At 44.9% G+C, this 26080-nt stretch overlaps 1 pseudogene; it reads left to right on the forward strand.

Annotated features, from left to right (window-relative positions):
- Positions 1-898: 898 nt before the first annotated feature.
- LOC138569498 (myosin-4-like) lies at positions 899-11743 on the forward strand (annotated as a pseudogene).
- Positions 11744-26080: the final 14337 nt, after the last annotated feature.

Below are 26080 nucleotides of genomic sequence, written 5' to 3' on the forward strand. Positions count from 1 at the left end.
ACCTCACCTGAGGACGACAACAAAAGACTCCCATGCCCGCAAACACACTAACAGATCACAACAAATGTGGTTCTTACCTACGGAGTAAAATTAACAAGTATTTTAGCTTTTGTCCAGGTACAGGAAAGGCATTTTCCGGGCACTGCCATACATAAACTGGTTGGCCATAAGATGAAAACAGCTGGAAATGGTGTGATTGGCTGGGCATATGAGCACAATACCTGTCTAATGCCCTTACACACATTCAAACAGTTGGCTTTGTCGGTGATTGTTTTTAGCAGCACTTCATTGCAAGGAACAGATATGCATTAAGTGGCTGAAGGCACACTTGGTTAAGAAATTTTTTATTAGACAAGTAGCACATGTACAGCTGCAATTAAGACATTAACTATCAGCATCCTACTTACAAGTAACACTGGGAGAGCAAACTTTGAAGTTACTGCTTGAAAGAGCGGGCTCAAAGAAATCCCAGGAGGACCTGTTTTGGGCAGGAAGGGAGAAGTGGTTGGTGGGAATGGCAATAGGGATTAGCATGACTATGGCCAGTCACGGGGTGGGTAAATAAGCAAACAACACCCGCTGTGTCCCCCTCCTCATGTTATCTCCCTCCTTGCGTCAATAGTTGCGGCTTTGCCACTTTACACCCAAAACGAAAAAGCAGGTTAATGTTAAAAGGCACCATACCCCTGAGATTGTAGTTACTTGAGATGCACTGAGGTGTACAGTGGCAGCATGCAATGTTTGCAAATGTTTAACAACCCACTAATGAATCACATGCACTCATTTTAGTTATTTTCCGAGATTTTATTGTAAAAGTGGATCACTTTACAAAATAAAATCTACTAATATTTAATTAGCCCAATTTTGTTTCTAATCTCTGTAGTAACAGTCGGCAGCCATGGGGGACTCAGAAATGGCTGTGTATGGGGAGGCTGCGCAATACCTGCGTAAGTCTGATAAGGAACGTCTGGAAGCCCAGAACAGGCCATTTGATGCCAAGAACACCTGCTACGTGGATGACGAAAAAGAGCTCTACGTCAAAGGAACCATCACGGCCCGAGAGGGTGGCAAAGTCACAGTCAAGACAGATGATGGAAGGGTAATGAACATATCACATGAACGATAGTTGAAAAACCTGCATATCATGACGAAATCACAAGACTCTGCCTGTCCTCACAGTTAACTTTGCATCTGTTTCTTTTTAGACTGTAGTCAAAGAAAATCAGGTCTACCCTCAGAACCCTCCCAAGTACGATAAGATTGAAGACATGGTCTTAATGACCCATCTGAATGAACCCTCTGTGCTGTATAACCTCGCTGAGCGATACGCGGCCTGGATGATCTATGTAAGTACGATGACAAATCCATAGATGACAGCCAGGCGCTTCCCTAGCTATCGGCACACACTGGTACCCCTTCTACTTTACAGCTTATTACCAACTGAAAAGTGTCAAACATAATACCAGACTTTGCACTGTGTGACAGAGAGCCGTGCCCGAAATATAGATGTTTCCAATCTGGTTTTCCTTAATCCTTTTTCGTTTCAAGGGCACCTGATCATGTTCTCAAAAGAAAGCCCAGAGGAGAGTCCTACCCATTTTTGTTAACATTGATAGGGCTAATTCACAAAGAAGTTACGCTGAGTATCACTGATTTACTCCTGACTTGAATCCAGGGAGGGAAATTCGATTAAACATAGAAGGTAATAGTAACTTCTTTGTGAACTGAATAGCCCTTTCAGGTCTAGTGAAAGGGTAAAACAGAATAAATTCTTTGTTGATTTGTCACAACATGTTTTCCATGTGCAAGTAGGCTTCTGACATCACAAATTGAAATAGCGACCTATCCTCTTCAAATCACTGCATCTCTTAGCTGAAAACTGTGCTTGCTTCTCTGTACCTGGGCCCTATTTCTGCTTGCTGGATTCATGATCCCAGAACTCTTTCTCCCGACTATGCTTCAATGTTCTGCCCACTTCTCCTTTATCCCCGCCCCTTCACTTACAGAACCATTTGCAAGAGAATCACGCATGTATGACTGTTTGGCACAGGAGGGTACTCTCTGCCTTTAGATTGCCGGACTTCCCATGTGCTGTGTGTGCGTTTTCTGATCCTGGACAAGTACCTGCTGACACGCACCTTTCGTGGGTTTCTCCTGGCTGCCACTGCCAACTCTGGATGAAAAACAAGGATATTTCTGTTTCCGACAGACTCAAAGTACCACTGCAAACAGTGGGCGGTATAAATACCACATTATATGTTTCCTCTTATTATGCAACAATCTAGCGTGCGGCTAGTCAATGGAAGCGCTACTTGCTTTCTTGGCCACCTGTCATCCATTTAAGAGCACGGACTGATAGACAATTTCTTCACTTGTGTACATCAGAATTCATCAATAACTGTTGTCTCAATTGAAATCTCTTATTGCAATCGTTCAATATGACCTAGGTATATAATATCATTGCAACCAAGGACACCATTGTTCTCACAGACACCAAAGCAATCTACCCAATCCCTGTAATTACTTGCTCAACCCTGTAGTGTGTCAGGCAATTATTCTCATACTAAGCAAGGACCTTATTTACTGAGGAAAAAGGAAATGCATGGACCCAAAAGGTTGTGGGATGACAATGTTTTAGATACTATCCGCTGGTTGCAATGTTATTAGTACTTTATAGGAGCTGGTGTAACCCACTAAGCCGGCTGTCCTAAGCACAAGCAACCGTGAGTGACAGTGAACACTACGGAACACAGGGATGAGACTTAATTCAGACCAAGGAGTACTAGCCAAGCTCAAGATTAATTATCTAGATCAAAACCACAAATGAAGAGAAGAGGCCTAATACGACTTAATTTAGAGAAGAGCTGTAGCGGGACAGAGTGCATGGAATAGGAGTGAAAATTAGTAATTATTATGTTAATAAGAGCAAAGTGATTCTGTGATTGATTTTCAATGTGTCACAACCACGAGAGAATGATTCCAATATAGAGCATTGGCAAATACCAGACATTGAATAATGATTATGATAGTGGCCACAGGCAGCACACCAATGAAACATTTTAAACAAAGTAAAGAAAAGCTGTATAGCTATAACATAGATTTGAAAATTAGGAGTGCCTCAGTTTTTCTAATATCACCTTCTTCAATTTCAGACCTACTCTGGTCTATCTGTGCCACTGTGAACCCCTACAAGTGGCTGCCAGTGTACAACCCGGAGGTGGTCGCAGCCTACAGAGGCAAGAAGCATCAGGAGGCCCCACCTCACATCTTCTCCATCTCTGATAACGCCTATCAGTTCATGTTGACAGGTAAAGCTTTAACCTTGTGGCCCTCTTTTTGATGTGTATCTTTATTACCCAGCACTTACATTTCTTAAACTATTTCATTCAAACAGATCGTGAAAACCAGTCTGTCCTGATTACGTGAGTTAAATATTAATTACTAGAATGTCGTTGTGCCTGAAGTGCAGGACATGTTTTGTGTGGTTGATCCTTGTTATGTTTAAATCATTTTTCCGCTTGTATCTCCAGTGGAGAATCCGGCGCAGGAAAGACTGTGAACACCAAGCGTGTCATCCAGTACTTTGCAACAATTGCAGTGTCTGATGAGAAGAAAAAGGAGGCACCCGCCACAAGCGGCAAGATGCAGGTTTGTGATTTTCCATAATGAATATTTACAGCTTCTAATAACGTATGTGTTAGATTAGGTCATTCACTTTGAATTTTCCTTCAAATAGGGAACTCTGGAGGATCAAATCATCCAGGCCAACCCACTGCTGGAAGCCTGCGGTAATGTCAAGACTATGAGGAATGACAACTCATCCCGTTTTGTAAGTCTTCCAGGCTCATTTATTTCCGTCTCACATCTCACTTTTGAAAACACATTGACTATGTCCTGTTTAAATCTTTGAAGACACTGTCCCTGTTTACTCTCTAGGGTAAATTTATCAGAATCCATTTTGGAACTACAGGGAAACTGGCTTCCGCAGACATTGAAACATGTAAGAGTTAAAAGTAAAATCCTCAGATAAGTTTGAATATATCTCCAAGAAAAGTATAACGATATGTTTGACCTTTCTATCATTTAACAGACCTGCTGGAAAAATCCAGAGTAACATTCCAGCTGTCAGCCGGAATCTTCTATCAAGTCATGACCAACAAAAAGCCAGACCTTGCTGGTAAGTTCATGGCATGGATTTCCAGCTGCATGCAATCAGTACAATCTGTACAACCATGGTCCTGATTTTGAGAGTGAAGAGCTGTAAAATTCACTAGTTTTCCGTTGATGGTAATGACTTATTTTATGTTTACACTGCACATGCTTTAGACTGGGAATCCTCCGGTGGAAAGCTTGTATAAAATCCGCTGGTCTCCATACTTGGATGTCCAGTGTAAAGCCAGTCATTTCCAACGGCCACTCAAAATCAAAGTCTTTGTGTTATGTGAACGTCATTTTTGTAACAAAACGAAAACAGGATGCACTTTTGCTCACTACATGTGGAGTCCTGCTCTCTCTTGCAATTTGGCCAGAGTGAAAAGGGGTGGTGGACTGATGGGTAGATAGTATCATTCATATTGACTAGGTGTTGAGCCCTAATAAATAGGACATGTACAAAAAGCTGGAGTTTCACAATTATTGCCACCACCAACACAATGCACAAAAGGGGGATGGACTGATCTGCAATGGTTCTGGATAGCTGCAAAGTTTTTGCGACATGTTTAAAGGTGGAATATGTGGTTTGCATATAGACCATTTATTGTAACTCATGGTCAGGATCTTACTGCAGGAATCCACTCACTCAATGGTTTCTCCTTCACAGAAATGCTTCTCATCACTACCAACCCATACGACTTCCCAACCATCAGTCAGGGAGAGATTGTGGTGAAGAGTATCGATGACCAAGAGGATCTGATTGCAACAGATGTAAGTTGCATTAGACAGATGTCACAGTGCTTTATTGCATACGAGGTTTCAAATGGTTTGCATCCAACCAGCCCACAGTCCCCATCCCAAATAATAAGTTGGATGTTATTCTGTGTTGTTGTTTTTGAAATTGCCTTCAATGTATATGGATGTATTGGTTTTATTGTGTATGTTTATTAAAATGAAATATATGTGTGCAGTTATCAATTAGATTGTTACTGTTGATACTATGTATGGTCTCACAAGTGATATTGTGATGTAAGCTGAGCACACCTAAAAGAAATATAGAATCCGTTTGTTGCTACCTGGCAACATTTGTCATTTTTGAGTTATCCGTTTCATTCTGTTACTGAGGTCTATGCCAGGAGCTCCCCATCTATACACACTTTTGTGGGTCTAAATAGCTCTAAGATTCATTTCTAATTATTTTCTCCTAATATCTCTGACTCAGTTCTGTCTTGGCTTTCTGAGCCTTCAGTACCATGTGCACCAACAATTTTTTTAAACATTATTTTATCTTTTTAATTGAGTCTTCTCCCCCCTTCAGCCCACATGTTAATTCCCTGACTACATCTGTCATTAAACCATTTGCTGCATTTTGGAAGTTCTGGCTTTTGGTTCAAGCTCCTGTTACCTCTCGCATTGCCATGAGGAACTCACTCATGGCTGATCATCTGCAGGTCACTCTTGCTACCCTGAAGGCGGTCCCTCATACTGCTGCCAGGTTGGTCGCAAGGACCAGTAGGTTTAATCACACCTACGCTTTTCTCATACAGCTCCACTTGCATCCATTGGGATCCAATATTTGCTTTAAGGTTGCCAATTTGGCCCAGAATGTAGTGGATAGTGAACCCCAAATTCTTTGGCAAGTAGGCTAGTCATTGCAGACATGTAGGGGCTGTGGAGATGGTATTTGTTCCGGTTTGAGGTCTCCCGGTTTCGCTGGTCCTCCTCACTAATAGCATCTTTTTCAGGGGCTGACGTTATCTGCTTACATAATACCCTGCAAGCTGCTTAACCTCAATGACTGGATTTATTAGAGTTCAGTAAGACTCTGAAGACTCAGCTTTGGTCTCAGGTCTTTTAGGCAGTGTATTTTGTAGGCTGATATTCGTATGTGATATTTCATGCTTTTAAAAACTGCTTTATGAGAGTTTGATGTGATATGTGTTACTTTATTCGGTTTGCTCCCTTTTAAGTGCACATGTTGTCAGTGTACTGTGCTAAGTGCCCAGTTCGCCCTTAACATAAAATAGATGAAAAAGTGCAAAGCAGCAACACACGTCAGTTGCCTGAAATATGTCTATTTTGGCTTGAACAAAATACCATCTGCCTGGTTTCGCCACAGAATGCCATCGATATCCTGGGTTTCAACCAAGATGAAAAGATCGGCATCTACAAGATGACCGGTGCAGTGATGCACCACGGAAACATGAAATTCAAGCAGAAGCAGCGTGAGGAGCAGGCTGAGCCCGATGGCACAGATGGTGATAATGTAGAGAAAAGGAATGCAGACAATAAAAAAGCTTTACTTTTCTGATTGTCTGGTTTAGTAGTAGTCTGGGCCTGAGTTAGCTTTTGTAAGCCACTACTCATCCCCGTACTCCTGGAGAGTAGTCATTTCCTCACAACTCCCTTGTGGGAGCAGATGGTTCTTGTTGAGATGCAAATTAGCAAAGAGAAAGTGTGATCAGATAATGCAGAGTGGCATTGAAAATATTGTCATTACACAACAGAACATAGCATTATATAATAGCTCTGGTCAATGCGTCAAATTACTCCCTGTTATTCCCATTCAGGTAGTGACCACATAGTTCCATGCCACCATCAATTTTTCAAATACATAGCTGGTTTTACTCAATAATCTCTACATGAAAAACGTCAGCATGAACCAGCACCAACATGGTGGGCACTCGGCCTTCATAAATGCACTGAAAGCTTCAAAAACAGTGTCAGAAGGGCATAATGGGAACAGCCATGCTATGCTTTCTAACCTCTTTTCTACTTCTAGTGGCTGACAAGATTGCTTATCTGATGGGTCTGAACTCAGCTGACTTGCTGAAAGCGCTGTGCTACCCAAGAGTGAAGGTCGGCAACAAATTTGTCACCAAGGGACAAACTGTTAATCAGGTACATCTACATCACTTCTAGCCATATCTTTGCTAACATGGTACTTGTTAAATAAAAAAATATGAACACGTGTTGCTGTTTAGACTGTGCTCTGTGTGATGCTCACAGCTGTAACCCTTCCTCCACCAGGTCTATAACTCCATTGGTGCCCTCTCCAAGTCTGTGTATGAGAAGCTCTTCTTGTGGATGGTGATTCGTATCAATCAACAGCTGGACACCAAACAAGCCCGACAGTACTACATTGGTGTCCTGGATATTGCAGGCTTTGAGATCTTTGATGTGGGTTTGGAATCTTGAGCCAGATGATGTACTGGTAGAATTGTGATAACAATGGATAGCCAATGACATGACGCGTTTGCATAACTTTGCAGTTTAACCCCTTAGAACAGCTGTTTATCAACTTCACCATCGAGAAACTGCAACAGTTTTTCAACCACCACATGTTCGTCGTTGAACAAGAGGAATAAAAGAAGGAAGGCATTGACTGGGAGTTCATTGACTTCGGTATGGATCTGGCTGCTTGTATTGAGCTTATTGAGAAGGTGGGTCCCTTTCTAATGAATGGCTGTGGCTGTATATACTTTGGAACTATGCCCAAGGCTCACAGATATATTCTATATTTTAGCCCATGGGAATATTCTCCATCCTTGAAGAGGAGTGTATGTTCCCCAAGTCCACAGACACCTCCTTCAAGAACAAGCTGTATGACCAGCATCTGGGCAAGTGTAAGTGCTTTGAGAAACCCAAGCCAGGCAAAGGAAAGACTGAAGCTCATTTCTCCCTGGTGCACTACGCCGGCACTGTGGATTACAACATCACCGGCTGGCTGGAGAAGAACAAGGATCCACTGAATGAATCTTTTATTCAGCTGTATCAGAAGTCCTCAGTTAAACTGCTGGCCATGCTTTACACAGATACTGCTGCTGAAGCTGGTAAATATTCCCTTCTTAGGCATTTAAAAAAAATAGGCATCAGCACAATTCATAAAGTATATAGATTTTGCAGAATTTCTGATTCACGGTTACTGTTTGCTACTTTCAAATCCCAGAGGCTGCTGCCGGTGGAAAGAGTGGACAGAAGAAGAAGGGTGGTTCCTTCCAGACTGTGTCTGCTTTGTTCAGAGTGAGTTTTGCAGATAAGCCTACATGAACGTTACAATTCGCCCAGCTGTAAAATTCAGAGTTTTTTGGTACACTAACCTGCACAAAAAGCATGTAATTAGCATTTTAATTTTCTCTGGATTAGCAACATTCAGGAACACAGTGCTTGCCTCTAAAGAATTTTAGGCAGTGACAATTTTGCACTAAACGCTTTTGTATTTTGCACATGTTCACAGCAGTGTCAGTGTGAAGGGTTTATCACAGTCCAAAGATGTTTATTGATGTGTATGAGTTGGTGGCAGACTTTTCGTTCATTCAATGTTCATTTTCTTTCCTTCAATGCATAATGTTTTTCTCACTTTTCACAAATCTCCATCTGCCTTAATTTCCATTCTTTCTGTTTTCCTTCTACTCTGCTCTCTTTCTCTCCATATCAGTCTCTCTTTTTCTCACTTTCTTTAAGATAAGAATGAAAGGTGTAAATAAAGGAAAATCCTGGCAAGGGCTATGGATCAGGTGCTCGGTTTGCAGTGGGGTCTCTGCAGCGCCCCTGAAACCTTTTACCCAATGTTGGGCTGATAAGAGGGTTGTGTGTGTGTGTGTGCCTATTGTAAACCCACAATTTCACCACTAAAGTAAGCGAGTGCAAATTAAGAACACTGAAACATAAACGTTTGCACCCCTATCCCTGATTAACCATCAGAAACAATAAGAAGCACTGCCCAAAATAGTTTAAATGATCCTGTTATCACTTTGCCCGGCACACAGTCCTATATTTCACTGTTTGGAAGACAATTATATTCTCATTATTACAGGAAACCCTGGGCAAGCTGATGACTAACCTGAGGAGCACTCACCCCCACTTTGTGCGTTGCCTGATTCCCAATGAGACAAAAACTCCAGGTAGAGCGTCTCCGAAGTGGTTGAGCCATATACAGAATTGCAAAATTGCTTTGCAGCTCAGCAGAATGAAATTAACTGATGAGACTTTACCTTCTGCTTCTAGGTGTAATGGACAACCACCTGTTGATCCACCAGCTGAGATGTAATGGTGTGTTAGAGGGCATTAGAATTTGCAGAAAGGGCTTCCCAAGCAGGTTCCTTTATGGTGACTTTAAGCAGAGGTAAAATGCCTGCGCATGAAAACAGAAGAAACTGACACAAAACCATGCAACATAATCATGTATACTTTGAAACCACAAGTATACACTAAAGCAAAGTACATGCCAATTTGAAATGCTAGGGAAAAAACACGCTTTTAAAAGAAGTCACAAATAATAGGCATCCTCCGAGTAAGTGATGTTTGTAGAACTAAATGAAGTTAGACGGTCTACTATATTTCTCATCAATGTAATATTTAAAATAGCATTCGTTTTCATCATAAAAATAACCTCGAGCATGATATATTTCAGGTACAAAGTGCTGAATGCAAGCGCTATTCCTGAAGGACAGTTTATTGACAGCAAGAAGGCGAGCGAGAAGTTGCTGGGATCCATTGATGTTGATCATACTCAGTACAGATTTGGACACACAAAGGTAACATATTATTTACTAACTAATTAAAATGCAAATTTGTAATGTGGCTGGGGGAAATGTATTTATTCTCCCCTTGTTTATTATAGGTTTTCTTCAGAGCTGGCCTCCTGGGTACCCTGGAGGAGATGAGAGATGAAAAGCTGGCAGAGCTCATCACCCACACTCAGGCTGCTTGCAGAGGGTTCCTCATGAGAGTAGAATTCAAGAAGATGATGGAAAGAAAGTGTTAATAGAGCGCATTGATAAGTAACACACACATTAGTGACATGCACTGTCCTCCATAACCTTCTCTCTACTTTAAATCAAAACAGGGAAACCATCTTTGTCATTCAGTACAACGTCCGATCATTCATGAACGTCAAAACCTGGCTATGGATGAAGCTTTACTTTAAGATTAAGCCTCTTCTGCAGAGTGCAGAGACAAAGAAGGAGATGGCGAACATGAAGGATGAGTTTGAAAAGACAAAGGAAGCCCTGGCAAAATCTGAAGCAAGAAAGAAGGAGCTAGAGGAGAAGATGGTGGCACTTCTGCAGGAGAAGAATGATCTCGCTTTACAAGTCCAATCGGTGTTTGAAAAATAATATATTTAAAATATGAACAGCTTAACTTTCACATAGAAAAATATAACTAAACACATTTCCATGTATTATTGGATTAGGAAAGTGAAAACATAGCTGATGCAGAAGAAAGATGTGAAGGTCTAATCAAGAATAAAATTCAGCTGGAGGCTAAAGTCAAGGAGCTGACGGAAAGACTAGAAGATGAGGAGGAAAGTAATGCTGAGCTGACGGCCAAGAAGAGGAAACTGGAGGATGAGTGCTCTGAGCTGAAAAAAGATATTGATGACCTTGAGCTCACTCTAGCCCAAGTAGAGAAGGAAAAGCATGCCATAGAAAACAAGGTAAACGGGTCAAAATTAAACATGTACAATGTTCTTTTAGTACAAATACAGTGAACATCCGAGGACAACCGACTTACCATCAATTTATTTGCATGTTTGCAGGTTAAAAACCTTACTGAGGAAATGGCGGTTCTTGATGAGAACATTGCAAAGGTTTCTGAGGAGAAGAAAGCTCTCCAGGAGGATCATCAGCAGACCCTGGATGACCTCCAAGCAGAGGAAGACAAAGTCAGCACCCTGACAAAAGCCAAAACTAAGCTTGAACAACAAGTTGATGATGTAAGTATGAGTGCAAAATAAATACATATACCAAAAACATTAACCCAAACTTCAAATCATGAGCCAGTGATACTGTATGAAGGCAGCATTCATATTTTAATTGTGACACAAACTTTAGTATCAGTCCTACTTTACCCAGCCAATTGGTATCTTCTAACATCTGCCGAATTTACAAATGAATGGAAAATCAAGAGTCAATTCCAAATGGAATTGTGAAACATTTTAATTAATGCCAATTTTAGGCAGGTGTAGTTCATTGCATCGTAATTAAAGGTATTTCACTGTGTCATCTAGCCTGGCCAGGCTCGTTGCAGGCTAGTCGTAGTCAGCAGCCTGGCTGCCCACAGCTGTAGCCCCAAGCACCTAGTTGGTTCTTCTAAAAGAAAATCTGCCCAAATTGAGGGGCAGGGTCCTTCAAAGATCCATTTTGTCTGGGCAGCTTAAATCCATGAACTGGCCATGTGCCTAGACTGACCCGTATGTAGTCTTCTCTGACACTTTTCTTTGTCAGTAGAAATACCAAGTCATATACTATATACGGACTGATAAAGAAAAGGAAAATGATGAAAAAAAACATTGCATTAACAAATACATTTCCGACTACACTGGCACAGTTGGGAAAATCCTGTGCAACAAATAGGATAGTACGCAACCATTAGCTGAAAAAAGAAAAACAACTTTCTATGTCATCATATTATACAAGAGATGTTTTACTATATACAGCTTGAAGGCTCCTTGGAACAAGAGAAGAAGCTTCGTATGGACCTTGAGAGATCTAAGAGGAAGCTTGTAGGTGACCTGAAGCTCTCCCAGGAAAGTGTGATGGATCTAGAAAACGATAAACAGCAAAGTGATGAACAACTGAAAAAGTGAGTATTCAGTGTACTAAAGGGGGGAACACTGATCTGTAGATGTTATTATTTTATCATGTTATTGATAAGTAATATAGTGCCTTGTGGACATTAAATTGGTATAAACTAAATAGACTTCACTAGGATGAAACTGTGACCACAGGAGCGCTTACACTTTGGAATGGGCCGTTTTGGCTACATACTGGAAGACTGAACATGCGCAATTGGCTAGAGCCTATACTTTTCCTTCGGCCTTGAACATCTGTTGGTTCAAGTAATTACTGGTACAGACTTTCTCATTGTATTATAAAGACCATAGAGTTGGTTGTTTTTAGATAAACACTCCCCATTAGGGCTGGGACTCACAATCTCTCTCATCCCCTTTTTAGGATAGAAAATGCAAATCAAGATGGCATATGAATATTAAATTGCGAACAGACCAAGACACAAACAGGTGATTATATATAAGGTACTATCCAATCATGACAGACAGGGATTGATTTACATTAATATTATCAATACGGTAATACTCTTTATTTATCTACTTTTTCATATAGACATATGAATAAAGAAAAGTCGAGTAGACATCTTCTGAAGAAGGGGCTATATTCTCCCCGAAACGCATAAAGAGTTTTTGCACGCTAAAGGATTGGGCACCTTAAATAACACTCAGAACAGCACAAGTCACGGTGAAAGTTTGACTAAGAGTTGCTACAAAGTGCAAATTGTCTACGTTTTGACATATGAATTGTTGTATATAGATTGGTTTACTGAGACTATGAATTAATAGCCATTATCTGAATTGTGAATTACATATGACAAATTTGATTGATGTTCAATGATACTGTTGAAAATATACAATTGAATTGCTGTTCTTTTTTAAAAAAAAACCCTTGTTATGGGCAGACAATTCAGTGATGACAAGTTCATCTTTATATAAAAGTTCTTTATTTTAAACATTTCATGAATATTTGGTTGTTTTTGCAACATTAGGATGTGCAGCGGACTGGAGTGTTCGACAAGTTTGTGGACACCTGCTGTTCTCACATAGTTTGGTACAACCCAGTGTCAGGGTTGATATTCTCCCCCGCACCCCACTAAATATTTTAACACAGTTACTTAATATTAAATAGGTGTGCTCTAGGCAACATATATTGCAGTCATTATACATACATAAACTTAAATAAAATATATTCAGACGATGCTGATGATGTAAAGAAGATGTCAATCTAATTTACCAAACAGCGGGACTGATCAGGACCCAGCTGCTGTAGTTCTTTTTCAATGATGCCCCACATCTTTGTCAATGTAATAACCAACAATACCTGCAAACCCCTCAGACAGTGTTCCCAGATTCCTGCCCCTGACTTTGATCACACAATCAACAGCCCCTCCTGTCCCTGTGAATGCCTAGCGTGGGGCCATAAGTCGCAAAATATTGTAGCTGGTTACATCACACTAGTCAAAATACTCTTTGCCGTTTGGGGCAGGGACATTTTAACATGTATGGTTGAGGCTGGCCAGGCAAATATGTGTAGCATACCAAGGATTGAGTAGATTTCATATTGGCAGCGATATCGCGATTATTTATATTATCCCATGTATATGCCTTTTTACAAATGTAACAACAATTGACCTTATGGCGCTGACCACTATCTAGCATTCCAACATACTCAAAAAAGCCTATAGGTGGGCACAAATGGCCTTCAACCAAACATATCTACCTGCTTTCTCTGACAAATTCATCAACGCCCAGATAGGATTTTCGAATCTCTTTTGTATTTGTATGTACAGATAAGCTCTCTTCTCATAGCCAATACATATAAAGATGGTATTCCAAATTCCAGTATAATAACTGATATTGGTACTGCATTTGCTAATCGCAGCACTTTTTCCATCTTTCCCTCTAAGACGTCTAGCCTAAGTTTATCGTATTTCAGTCCTGCATTAGTACCATAAAGTGCATTAGGCAGCACACTGGCATGATAAACCTGAACGGAGCCTTTCAAACAAAAAACAACAAAAGCGAGTTAAGCGAGAGTAAACGTGAACTGTGAGTCAAAGTGGTCCTGCAGTGGTCAGTAAAGGGAGCCACGCACATTTGAAAGTCTTTGACATCCGAAAGGGGTCCGAGCCTGATTGAGGGAGACCTAAAGTACAATAAGCTTGGGGAAGGGAGCCCCCAGCGAGTTTGTGTTGAACTGTGATGTGAGAGGTCTGAGCCCGACAGAGGGGGACTTACGTAAACTGTGTGCTGAAAGGTCTGAGCCTGGCAGAGTAAACATTATGCTGAAATAGAATTTTTGCAAGTCAAGAAGAGACTTTAAAGTGGAAGGCCAGGCGTGCCTCAATCCACGGTTAGAAACTGCTTAGAGTGATAGAAACCGAGCAAGAGTGTGTCATCCTGCCTACAGGGACAACCTTACTCCATGAGGTGTAACGTGAGGAGGAGAGCTGGCTCAACTACCTTTATTCTTTTGAACACTGATTTTTCCTTTACATACATTTCTCCTTTTTACACTTTTTGGTACAAGAGATAGGGCAGGCATTAGGTTTTTGTTAGCATAGGCCATTTTGATTTGACTGACTTCACTTGGACTGTTTTGTTTTTCGTTTGCTGGTCGAGACTATTCCCTTCTTAGTTATAGGGAAAAATAGGAGTTTCTCCGACCCCAACATTTTCAATAAAGGTTTTACAAGTTGTATCCACTGTGTCAGTGTGATACTTGTGATACCATGCCTTCCCTACAATATGCACAACTGTCAATTGGTTGTGCTTGTTATTATGCATCAATTTCTACAACTTCAGTCCATATGACTAATAGTACCACACTTCTTACAAGTAGATGAACAAGTTACTTCTTACCTTGTAACGTTCTTTCGATGGGATGTTCCTCTGACGTATTCCTTATCTTGATAGATCACTTCCAGCTTGCTGGCCTTGGAAAAATGTTCAGTAGAGGGCGCTGCGCGTCGACGTCCCTCGAGTTGGTGTCCCTCGACAGCCTCCGTATCGACGCCGATGTCATTGTGCGTATAAATAGACTTGCGCAGCGTCCGTTACTCAGTTCCGTTTTGAAGCTTAAGAGTAGCTGTGCATGAATTGGTTATTGACTCTGAAGGAGCGTAAGCTGCAACTACAAGGGAAATTTTACTGAGGGGATGGATGGGAGGGGCGATAAGTAATACATCCGAGGAGCATCCCATCGAAAGAATGTTACAAGGTTCGAAGTAACTTGTTGTTCGAAGGGATTGTGTCCTCCAGTGTATTCCTTATTTTGATAGACTCCCATAGAAGTGGCGTGTAAATGGAGGTGGGAGTAAAATTGGAATATTTCCCTTTAAGAATGAACAGAATGTAACACAGCATTGCCAAATCTTGTCTCCTGGCTAGAGGAGGAATCCAGATTGTAGAATTTTGTAAAGGTATGTGCGGACGACCATGTGGCAGCCGCACATATGTCACGAATCAGTACCCCTCTTTGGAGGGCTGAAGAGGCTGCGATACCCCTGATTGAATGAGCCCTAACATGTTCAGGGGGCTCTTTCCCTGCCAATTTGTAGCATTCTAGAATGGCTAAAATAATCCATTTTGAAATGGTCGTTTTGTGATTGGCAATCCTAATTTGTGTCCTGGATAACCTATAAACAGTTGGTCTGCTTGCCTTATCCTGGCAAGTCTACTTGGCTCGCCTTGAATCCAGCCCATGTAGCCTCTCTTCCTCTATCCCTGGAAGGGGAGGAGGATAGAATGAAGGTAAGGTTATCTTCTGAGTGATGTGGAATTCAGAGATTACATTTGGGAGGAAATTAGGCTTCACTTGTGGGACAATTTTGTCTTTGTCTTTGTGAAAAATTGTATGAGGAGGTTTGCAAGATAGAGCTTGTAATTTGCTCACTCTTCTGGCAGATGTCAAAGCCACTAGTAAGACTGTTTTAAGGGTGAGAAATCTTAATGAACAAGAATGGAGTGGTTCAAAGGGAGTATCCATCAGGAAATGTAAGACTAGATTTAAGTCCCACAAGGGAACTTGGAACGGCTTTGGGGGATGGACATTAGTTAATCCCTTCAGAAATTGGATTAGTTGGGGTAATTTGAAATATGATGGCTCCTCCGCAGTGCGCTTGAAGATCGACAGCGCTGCGAGGTAGCCCTTGATCGTACCAACTTGAAGGCCTGAATTCGCCAAATAGAGCAAAAAAGATAACACCATTGGTGTACCGCATGAAAAGGGTTCGATATTCTTTTCTCTACACCAGCTGCAAAACTTGTTCCAACGGCAGCAATATAAAGTCTTTGTTGCTGGCCTTCTAGCCGAAAGTAACACCTCCATGACGTCATCTGGGAGGTCCCAATCCTTGTATCTCAACCTTTCAGAAACCAAGCGTGAAGTTTGAGGGTTCTGATGTCTGGATGGAGAACCTGACCTCCCTTCTGCGAGAGAAGATCCTCCCTGTACGGAAGACGAATCGGAGGGCAGATGGACATGTCCAGAAGGTCGGGGTACCAGGTTCTCCTGGCCCAGTCTGGGGCAATTAGGATCATAGTCTTCCGGAATCTTCTCAACCTCCTGATCATCTGAGGAATGACAGGGACCGGAGGAAACGCGTACAGAAGTGAAAACTCCCAGTCCAATACAAACGCGTCCCTTAGAGCTCCTCTCGGGGAAAATTCCCTTGAACAAAACTGATCGCACTTCCTGTTGATACTGGTGGCGAACAGATCCACTAGAGGGGTTCCCCAAAGGGTGAAGATCTCTTGAAGGACTTCCAGACCTATCTCCCACTCGTGGGAGACTGTGCTCTGCCTGCTCAGAGCGTCCGCTGTCAAGTTCTTCTCTCCGGCTAAGTGAACTGCCCATAGAGAGATTCCTTCTTGAATTGCCCAAAACCAGAGCTGCTTCACCTCTCTGCACAGTGGCAGTGATCCTACGCCTCCTCTTTTGTTGAGTTAGTGCATGGCCACTGTGTTGTCCGTCATTATTAGGACATTTTTACCTTGTACAGATGGCAGAAAAGCCTTCAGCGCTAGTCTGATAGCTCTCAGCTCCAACAGGTTGATATGTAGTCTGGACTCCGATGGAGACCAATGACCGCTGATGGTCAAGTCTTGGCATGGGCTCCCCACCCCGTGAGTGAGGCATCCGTGACTACTGTTATCTGCAGCCATTGTTGCCAAAACAGTTCTCCTTTCAAGATGTTCTCCCGACAGGCCCACCACTGAAGGTCCCGAGCAACTTTGTCCGGGACCTGAAGGAGATCTGTCATTCTTCCAGAGAATTGCGACCACTGGGTTCTTAGTGCCCACTCAAGGGATCTCATTCTCAGGCGAGCCTCTGGCACAAGGAAGATACAGGATGCCATGAGGCCTAGCAACCTCAAAAAGTCGAGGGTTGGGAGACATTGGGCATTTTGAAACTTGGTGACCATCTGCAGAATATCTTGAGCCCTCACCTCTGGTGGCGAGGCTTTCCCCAGGGAAGTGTCCAGGACGGCTCCGATGAACTGGAGTCTCTGTGATGGTATCATCTGTGACTTCTTTAAATTGAGGGAGAAGCCCAGTTTGTGAAGGAAGTGGCAGACATAATCTAGTTGGATCTGAGCTTGTTCCAACCAATCGTCTAGGTAGGGGTAGACGTGGATCCCTTCCCTCCTTAGACTTGCAGCCACTACCGACAAATGGCAGAACTCGAAATTGATATTGAGAGTTGCCAATTGCGAACCTCAGGTATTTCCTGTGTTTGAGACGGATTGGCACATGGAAATAAGCATCCTGAAGGTCTAGAGATACCAACCAGTCCTGAAGCTGGAGGGCCTGAAGGATCTGAGAGAGAGTTACCATCTTGAACTTGTCCTTCCTGAGGAATTTGTTCAATTCTCGTAAGTCCAAGATGGGTCTCAGTCCTCCATCCTTCTTCGGTACTACAAAGTAGGGGGAATAGCAACCCTTGTTCCTCTCCGCTACAGGTACCGGTTCTATGGCACCTTTCTCTAGCAGGTCTAGAATCTCCTGCGAAAGGAGCGGATCTGGAAACTTCAAAGAGTTGTTCCCCAGCGGATGACTCTGAGGGGTACGTAGAAAAGGCAGGCAGTAACCTTGGGCAACTGTCTCCAATGCTCAAGCATCTGACGTAATAGCCTGACATTCCGTCAGATGTTGAGTTAACCTGCCCCCTACTGGGTCTTGTGAGGAGAGACCTCAGAGTGGTTTAGAGGCGGCTGACGCAGATGCCGAGAGCAAGGAGGCACCTGCTGCTGCTGCAGCTTTTGTACTTTTAACCCGTCCACCGTGGGTGAATCGTTTTTGGCCCCTTTGAGCCGGCTGTCCTCTGCAAATGCGGAATAAAAGCAAAAGGACCTACCCCTCCAAGAGGTTCCTGAGGGGCGATACAGAGTTTGACGGATTGCAGCTCCAAGATATTTCGCTGCTGCCTTGGATGTTTGTAACTTCTTTAGGCTGTCATCAGCCTTCTTACCAAACAAAGAAGTGCAGTCAAAGGGCATATTCAAAAGTCTGGCCTGTACATCTGGAGCAAAACCAGACTTTCTCAACCACGCAAATCTGCGGATTGTAGTACTTGCCGCCATGGCCCTGCTGATACTGTCAGCAGAATCAATGCCAGTTTGAAGGGACTCACACATTGCGTCTTTACCATCTTTAATGATGTTCAGAAATGCTTCCCTTTCCTCTCCTTCCGGGAGACAGTCAGCCGCAGATGAAGCACACTCCCAAAGTGTATGACTGAATCTTGCGAGCATTCAAGTAGCATTAATGGATTTAAGCACCATGCTACATGCCGAGAAGAACTTTTTTGACATAGCGTCAAACCTTTTATCATACCTGTCTTGTGGAATAGTAGGGTATGCAGATCTACTGTTCGATGAAGTTGCTGCTTGTACAACCAAACTCTCTGGAGTTGGATGTTTGGTCAAATATTCAGGGTCAGAAGCAGATACCCTACATTTGGCAGATAGTATTTTTGTTAACTGCCGGGATAACTTCAGGAGTTTCTCAGTTGACAGATATTTTTCTCTGCAAGGCAGCATGAAAGGGAACCACAGGATCTGCCTGTGGGCCTTTAAGTAAAATGTCCGTAAGATCATCCTGTTGAAAAGAAGGTGAAGGTGTAGACCACCCCATGAACTCTATTATTCTGGCCATTAAGACCCTATATGGGTCTCGGCATGTTCGCCTGGGTCTGGTTTAGCGAATTCTACTTCTGGAGAAGTATCTAAACCACTTGCCTCATGCAAAGATTCTTGAAGGTCCTTCAATCTGTTCTCTTCAGAGATAAATTCCTCTGGTATAGGTGTAGTGGTCCTCTGTAACCCAGAGGGTCTTTCATGGTCAGAATCCTCCCCTTCCTCATATATAGAGGACAAAGCTCTGAAATAATCTGACCTTGGGTATGGCTTAAAACCCATTTCTAGAGCAGAAGGGGCCAAGCTTGTAGTCACTGGTTGAGAAAACGTGGAAGTTGTCGACGCAGAAGTCAAACGTTTTGATGAAACCGAAAAAGGCGTCGAAAAAGTATGAAGAGGCCTTGAAGAACTCGAGAGGATCGGAATCCTACTCGGAGTCGTCGAGGTTATCGACGACATCCTCGAGGTCATGGTCGAAGCCCTCGGTACGTCTACTGACTGAGATGTAGTAACTGCAGTAGGTCTGTCCTTTATCGGTGTCGACAGCGGCGTCGAAGATGGCGTCGATTCGACCGATTTGTGTGTCAACGGGCCCTTCGATAAAGGCGTCGATGACGCAGATTTATGAGTCGAAGGAACCTTCGATGACAATGTCAATGACGCGGGCTTACTACCTTTGCTCGAGGGTTCATGACGCTCTCGGTCAGTTTCTTTCGCCGGGTGCAATGACTCGTGGTGTTTCTATTTTTAGGGTCTTTCACCCAGGGTATCACCTTTAGCTGTCTCCGAGGGGGTCAAGGCCGCTTTCTCGAAGACGCTAAGCATTTTTTTATGGAATTCCTCCCACTTAGCTGGAGAGCTGTGTTTCATGGGGCAGGTGACCCTTTCCGGGGAAGTGGAAGAAGACGAAGAAGAGGGAGATCTAAGACGCCTCTTTTTTGAGTGTTTAGATCTCGAAGACTGATGGGAACCGCTTCGAGACCTTGAACAGGAATGTTTCCTGTGACGGCGAGGAGACGAATGTCTCGACTCTGTCGCGGAAACTTTCGAAGAAGTTGAAGTTTTAAGAGTCTTACCTCTTTCTAGCTTCCCCTTATGCTCCTTCAAGGCTTTCGCCGTCATGGACATACAGTCCTCGCATTCCGAACAGTGATGATCCGATCCCAGGCACCACAAGCAGATCCTGTGAGGATCCGTCATCGTCATTTTCTTCCCACAATCTTGACACTTTTTGAAGCCGGACCATGGGGTCGACAGTTCAGAAGAGGAAGCCATTGAATGAAGAAGATATCTTCGAGGAATAATAAGAAATACTTGAAGAAAGAACTGAGCAACACGATTCCGAGGCCCACGAAGCGTGGAAAAACAGAACTGAACAACGGAGGCTGCACAAGTCTATTTATATGCACAATGACGTCGGCACCGATACAGAGGCTGTCGAGGGACACCAACTCTAGGGGCGTCGACATACAGCGCCCTCTACTGAAAAATAATTCCGAGGCCAGCAAGCTGGAAGTGATCTATCAAGATAAGGAATACATCGGAGGACACAATCCCTTCGAAGTGTCAATTCTAACACAATGTGTTTCCTTCCTACATAAATGTTATGTTTATCTGGACATTCTTCAGGGGGTTTTAGTCATATTCACTGTTATCACTATGACCCTTTCAAATAATGGGCTACAATGTCAATAAGTCACTAAACTCTAATGCTCTGTATAGTCCCCAGGGATCTGGTGTAGTGTTAGACAGCCGCCAGATGTACCTTTATGTATGCGTGAGTCAGCCCAGCTTTTTCCAAGGACAGCAAGTATGGAAGAATCTGAGGCGCCATAACCCTCAGAGGGGTAATCTTCTGCGACTGGAACCATGTAGCAAAATGCTTTCACTTATGGCCATAGCCATCCAGGGTCGACGATGCCCTGGCCTTGGCGAGGACGTCCCTGCAGTCCGCTGGTAACTCATAACCTCCAAACTCTAAGGATGCAGGAGCCATGCCTTCAGGTTCAGTGATCCTGGGTAGCAATGAAGGATTGCGCCGCTCTCTCTCGCGAACCCGTCCGGAAACACTGACAACTTGACTGGAGGTGACGCTGATAGGCTGAGAAGGTCCGGATACCAAATCTGCCTCTCCCAAGCCGGGGCGATGAGTATCAACTTGCATCCACACTGTCTGAGTGTGTTGATGACATGTAGCAGGGGAGGGAACGCATACTGAAACAGACCTTCCCACAGCAAGGCGAACGCGTCCCCCAAGCTCCTAGGTTGGCGGAATCTGCCAGCAAACCTCTGTCATTTGGAGTTCGCTGCGGTGGTGAAGAGATGGATTAGGGGTCTGCCCCCTTTGACGAACAGGCAGTCCACCTGATTCTGGCGAAGTTCTCACTCATGGCAGGAGCGCAATTATCTGCTGAGGGAGTCTGCAATGGTGTTCTTGATGCCTGCCAGATAAAGCGGGATGAGAAACATCCCCTGTCCGATGGTCCAGTGCCGCAAGTCCTGCGCTTCTTTGGAGAGCGCCGGGGAACGAGCACCCCCTTGCTTCCTGATGTAGAACATGGTGGTAGTGTTGTCTGTGAAGATCCTCACCACCTTGCCCTTCAGAGATGGTAGGAAAGACTTGCGGGCCCAGAACACTGCCTGTAGTTCCAAGATGTTGATATGCAGCTCCTTTTCCTCTGGGAGCAACAGGCCAGTGAGGCGTCTGTGGTGACTGTCTCCTGGTATGGTGGGGTTTGAAAACAGATCCCCTAGGTGATGTGGGAGCACACCCAGCACCACTGTATTGCCCACCGGAACTCCTCGTTGAGAGGGATCTTGTCGGCGAAACACCTGCATACTTGTTTCCAAGGTGCATCCACGAATTCCTGTAGGGTTCGCATCTACAACCTGCAGAGACAGACGAGGTAGATGCAGGACGACTTCATGCCCATTAACAACTTGATGGCCGTCTTCGCCGACGACAGTCGCTGCACCTTTCCTTGAATGGCTGCTAGTCTCTCCTCCGAGAGTGACGCCAGGTAAGTCACTATGTTTAGTCTGGCACCGAGGAACAGCGTGTTCTGCGATGGCGATAAGCAGGACTTTGGATAGTTTACGGAGAATCTCAGGTCCCTCAGCAGTCGGACGGTCTCCTTCTTGTACTAGTTGGCCAACTCTAGAGAGCAGGCGCATACCAGCCAATAGTCCAGATACGGGTGTGCGTTATGCCCTGTAGACGCAGATGGGCCACTAAGGTGCCAGGCATTTTGTAAACACTCTTGGGGCCGACTTCAAGCCGAATGGTAGGGCCTTCAACTGGTAGTGTTGGCCTTGCACAACAAATCGTAGTAATTTTCGATGTTTCCTGTGAATGGAGACGTGGAAGTATGCGTCCTCCATGTCCAGTGATGTCAAGAAAAACCCTTCTTCCAGTTGGCTGAGCACGTGCTGCAACATGACCATCCTTAATTTTTGGGACTTTAGGAACTTGTTCAGGTGTCAAAGATCCAGGATGGGCCTCCAACCCCCTGTCTTCTTTCTTAGCTAGAAGAAAGTATCTGGAATAGACTCCGGAGCCCCAGAGCCATTGGGGAACGGGTTCTATCGCCCCTTTTCGTAACATGGCTTCCACTTCTTCCAGGAGCTAAGGAATGTGCTGCTCCTGCCGGGGAACCGGTGGAATATGTGGGCACCTGCATTAGAACTACAAGGCTTTCCCCTGGGCGAGAGCGTCCAGCATCCATCTGTTGGTGATCTTCTTCCACTCGCTGACGAAACTCGTCAGATGGTCTCCTACCGGGTCGCATGAGTGGGGGCCCGACGTCTTAACCTGTTCAGGCTTGCTTGGGTGCTGGAGCCCTGAAGGCAACGGCAACACTGGCCTCCACTACCGTAGGCCTAGGGGCGGCCCCTGTAGACCTCCGGAGTGGAGGATCGGAGAGGTTGAATGTAAGATATGGAAAAATCTTTGGAGGATCTTTTCCCCTGGAGGAGAGAAAAGAAGACGAACAATGCTGCTGAAGGGAGCCAAGGGAATGTGCCATCTCTGTATCTGACTTGTCGAACGCCTCCCCAAACAGATTTTACGCTGTTGAAGAGCATGTCCAGCACCTTCGCATGAACATCCTGATGAAAGTTAGTGGCCTTGAACCATCCCTGTCGACAAAGGCAGACTCTGTTCCCCATCTGCCAGAAACCTGTGTCAGCGATGTCCGCTACCACCGTAATGGCATGGTCCGACGTCACTTCCCATTCCTGAAAGAGGGCAAGAGCTTCAATTATCTTGTCGTCGGGGAGGAACTGCAGGATCGGGAACAGCATGTATCACAGCTGCCTGTCGTACCGGGCCAAGATAGCCAGGGTGTTGGCCGCCTTGATTGTGGATGCCGCCCTGTAAATGACTTTCTTACCCATGGCGTCCATCTTCTTTCCCTCGCTGTCCGGGGGAACTGATGACTATGAGGCCGGGTTAGCGAAACGTTTCCTTGCAGCAGCCGACACTACCGAGTCCGGCGATGGTTGAGACCTCAGGCACTTGGACGCAGAGTCTGGCATCCAGTACTTCTCCAACATGTCTCGCTTGGCTGGGGTCGTGTAAGGGTTCCTCATGAGGGCCAGGCCCTCCTCCCAAATGTCGTCCAGAAAAGGTAACACCATGATCGTCTTCCTCTTGGACTCTCATTGCTGATACAAGAAACCCTGTTTCTTGGTTTCCTCGGGCGCCAGCTGGAACAGCTCGGAAGCTCTAGAGATCATGTAGTGGAACGATCCAACTGCTTCCGGTGGAGACACTTTAAGAGGAGCATCCATCCAAATGTGGTGATTCATATTCCACCGGGACGAAGTGCACATCTTCGTCGGTTCCCGTGGCTGTATCTGTAACAGTGTCCGTATTCGGGTCCGCTGGAAGAGTCAGACCCAATGTGGTGGGGGAGGCTGATGTGGAGGGGTCAGATGACGCTTTCTCTTTTTACGTGGAGGCTGATCAGGAGCCTGCGGCATCACGGGTGTGTTACGCTCACCTGGCTCCCACAGGGTGTCGATCTGAACTGGACAGCTGCGGTCTCCACCAATGTGATGCGTAGTGCCGAGATGACAGACTGGACTGGCCCACCTAGCTTTGTTAGCTTGGCCCGTAGGAGTATTCTTCTGCAAATGGAGAAAGGGGATTAACCACCCGTGGAGTTGAGCGTTAACCCCCACCCCCGCTGTTCTCCCCATTGATCACCTTTAATGTCCCCTCTTATAGTCTCACCTGATGATTTGGAAAGATGAGCTCTCCATCCTACATTAAGCGCAGGGGCGCGTAGATAACCAGTTGCTTCACTGGTTCGAAGGAATAGGTGAGTTCCAGAACAATATTGACTCTGAGATTTCCGGCAAGACGCCGTAGGTATATAGTTCGTAAGAGTTCAAATGTCTGACTTTCACTCTTGTCCAATTCCTTGCAGGTTGCAGCTTGACCCTAGCGAAGAGTTCCTCGTGGCAACCGGTAACATTCAGGTAAGGATTTGTATTATCCAACACAGTTCGATAAAATAATGTCAGTATGTAACCTGTTGCTTTCTCCCTTATTCAGGTGCTGAGAGAAATTATGAAGTCTCTGGGAATAATGCCTCCAGCGGTAAAATTAGGTAAATCTATTGTGATGAGGAGGATTCCCCTTGTTTGTCCCTTTGTTTCATCTTGCTTTCCTTTTGTTTCCCCTTAGGGGCCGGGGTACGGCGAAGATGCGGTGGAGGCTGTGCCGACCCGTGAAGAGGAATAGTACCCCCAGCGGTAAAATCAGGTAAATCTATGGGTGGTAAATAATATTGCCTCTGTTTATTCCCTTGGCTCACCTTGCTGTTCTTGTGTTCCCCTTAGGTGTCGGAGTGCGGCGGGAACATGCAGAAGGATGCGGTGAATAGTGAAGATGCTGCAAAGGCCTTTGAGTTCAGCGCGGTGCTGCAGCAGGCCAGGCGACACGCATAAAATAACTTATTTCTTCCAGCTCGAAGGCGCGGTGGATCGGGAATTCAGGTAAGGATCAAAGGTATTGCTCTTGTTCTAACCTTTTCTCCTTCTTTCTCCCTTTTTCTAGGAGCTCCAGACTCGAGGCGGGCGTGGCAGAAGACTGGATGCAGACTTGCAGGCACAGTGAGCGTTAAGCTGCTGGATGCAGAATAACGCGAAGCGTGTGCTGCTCTTCAGGCGTGGTTTAAATAGCCCCCAAAGTAGTCCCAGGTAAGTATTCCTCCCCGACCCCACCCGAGTAAAAAATAGTCCCTAGGTAAAGTAGTCCCTTCCAAGCCTCTTTTGGCTTGGAGTTCTGCAGCATGGTCTGTATCAGGTACATTTGCAGCATGGTCTGCATCAGGTACGTTTTAATCTATGAGCCTGGCGCCTATAGCGCCAGGACTGACTCTCCATATGAGCCTGGCGCCATAGACGCCAGGACTGCACCCAAATGGCCACTAGCAGGGGTTGTTGGGCTTGCTTGAAATAACTTGATGCCTGCTTCCGGGGCTGCTGGACTTGATCTGGATCCCCGGGGTTGGCATCATGACAGGGTGCTGGTGCTGGGGGCAACCTATGCTGAATATCTGACACCTGGGCGGGGAGAGTCGACAGAATGTCCAAGGAAATGTCCCTTGGCTGAGGATGTAACAAGGGTGTGCTAGGCCTTGCACTGCCATCGTCGTCATCCTTGTGGACCGTATGAACAGACACTTGGTCGTCGTTGACGGTGGATGAAATGTCTATGGGTTGAACAGCAACCTTAGAAGGCTGTTTTGGGGCCTCCTGGCACCCCTTTTTTCTTCCCTGAGGGCCTTGAAGACAGGACCTGGACAGGTGTCTTTACCACTCCAGGGGTACTTGCAGCCTTCGCTGATGCCTCTGAAGGCATGTCGCACAGTGGGGGCAGGGATACCCTCTGCACTGCAGGAGCCACCCTTGTAGGATCGGCTCCCACCACCGCTGTAGTCATCACAGTAGATGTCGATGAAAGTGGCCAACGAGGACTTTGGCTGCACCTGTTGACCCTGTTTGTGCTGTGCTGCCTTCTTCTCTTACTCCAGCCTAGGCCTGTCTGATTTCTCCCATAAGTTGGCCGGGCTGGATGACTTCCTCTTTGCACGTACGGCAATGGTGATCGAGGCCTATCCAACCTGGGACCCGCGGCAGCGGCGAACCAGATGGACTTGGACTTGCAGGTATTGACCTTATCTTGGACCCCCACAGATAGGGCGAC

The sequence above is a fragment of the Ambystoma mexicanum genome, chromosome 2q (assembly GCF_040938575.1).
Source record: "Ambystoma mexicanum isolate Mex_15411 chromosome 2q, UKY_AmexF1_1, whole genome shotgun sequence".
Lineage (NCBI taxonomy): Eukaryota > Metazoa > Chordata > Amphibia > Caudata > Ambystomatidae > Ambystoma > Ambystoma mexicanum.